The sequence below is a fragment of the Medicago truncatula genome, chromosome 2 (assembly GCF_003473485.1).
Source record: "Medicago truncatula cultivar Jemalong A17 chromosome 2, MtrunA17r5.0-ANR, whole genome shotgun sequence".
Lineage (NCBI taxonomy): Eukaryota > Viridiplantae > Streptophyta > Magnoliopsida > Fabales > Fabaceae > Medicago > Medicago truncatula.
The window spans coordinates 18,338,476-18,340,187 of record NC_053043.1 but is presented as its reverse complement, the minus strand read 5'-3'; the positions used below and the strand labels follow the sequence as shown (position 1 = coordinate 18,340,187).

Here is a 1,712-nt window from a genome sequence, read left to right as displayed (position 1 = left end):
ATTGAATTAACCCACTGGTTTATACCGAAAATGACTATGAAACCTATAGAGTTGTCAGGTTAGGAAAATACAAGACTCACAATGACTTAATTCAAAATATTACAAATTATTTTCCAAACTATCAATAACCGCAAAAGCATTGTAGCAGCCCTCTGGTTGTTTCTTCTAATTGTGTTCAGAGCAATTGTCAAAGACAAAAATCTTACTACTAGTTCCTTATCATCAAATGTTTGTTGGTACGATATTTTACAACTCATATGTAGTTGTTATTGTTGATAATTCTCAAATTAAAAATTGGGACATTGATTCTTGTTTACTTGTTAATTGGAATTCCATATGAAGTGACAATGTAGTTCTTCGTATATCTACTAAAAACAAACAAATCTTCTAACATTGTCATAGAAATTGAAAGGTCGGATAAATATAAATCAAAGTGTTATCGTAAACAAAACAAATCTAATTGTTACAAAAATATTAAAATTTAATAATACTATAACATGCAAATATAATTATAGTCTTCAAAATGAAAAGGAGATATTATTTTTTGACTTAACAGTTAAAGGCATTTACAAAAGAAATTATGGCACGTCAAAACAAGTGGAGAGATACATAAATCAACTGGACAATCAAGGTAATTAGTGCATCCATCAAATGCTGTGAAATGAAAAATAATGAATAAATGTTAGTAAAAAGGGATAAAAGATTGTGTATAAAGTAAAAGAAGAAAATTTGAAAGGGCTACATAAAGAGTTTACCACTGGTGTACTTTACAACAAGAAATAGGAAAAAGATAGTAATGATCATAGCAATGTTTTTTCCTCCTATGCATGTTAGAAACTTAGACTTTTGGATCCCTTTATATAAAAATAAAATAAAATCCAAAGCTCTATTTACTTTAACTAAATACTTTTTAGAACTTATGGAGTTACACGAAATCCTTCCTAAAATTATACTTAAATATGTTTTTGTGTCACAAGAAATCCTTCCCAATCATTTTTATATGTCTCTTAAATATGTTGATGTGTTGTACTTGTTCCTTTATCTTACTGAGTTAATCAATGGACCTTAGCCCACTAAATATATCATGTTTTCCCCCAATTAAACCTTTCATTACCTTTATTTAGCTTTACATCTATAGAAAGGCAATAACAGCAAAATATAGATAATATTATTAAACAATGTCTTAGTCATATAGGAGATAAACACCAAAGGGCATACAACATATTTACACATTAATAGATAGTATTGTATGATCGATTTTTTTTAATCTGAGCATTGAAGTGTTATATATATATATATATAGGTTTGTTACAATAGACCCACTCTATTTTGTGAAGGTCTATTTTAGCAAGATGCACCTTTTCCTTTGGACATAAAATACCCATTGCTTTAAACAAAGTGAAACTTAAATATGAGGGTGGAAAGGTAGTATCAAACTCTTATTAATTTTGTATCATTTTCTCTCTCCGTTGATTGTTGCCGTCTTCATCTTTCTCTCCATTATTTTTGCTGTGTTTTTGTTGTTTATTATCTTAAAAAAGCTTAACCCAGTTCCCTTCATCCTAATTGTTCCAAACATTCTCTTCTCTAATTGTACTATTGTGTTCACTTTTTCATGTTTTCGATTGCTAATAGTATTGGTGTATTCAAGCTTCTCACAAACCGTCAATGAAGTGAACAAATTTTTTAAATTGTATAAACTGTTCTATGAA

General features: G+C 28.6%; 1 long non-coding RNA gene across 1 annotated transcript; it reads right to left on the bottom strand.

Moving 5' to 3' along the window:
* Positions 1-509: 509 nt before the first annotated feature.
* On the bottom strand, positions 510-908 carry LOC112419011 (uncharacterized). Its single transcript, XR_003009018.2, has 2 exons — positions 756-908; positions 510-654 (listed from the first exon to the last, which is right to left on the bottom strand). It is a non-coding gene; the product is annotated as an uncharacterized lncRNA (long non-coding RNA).
* Positions 909-1,712: the final 804 nt, after the last annotated feature.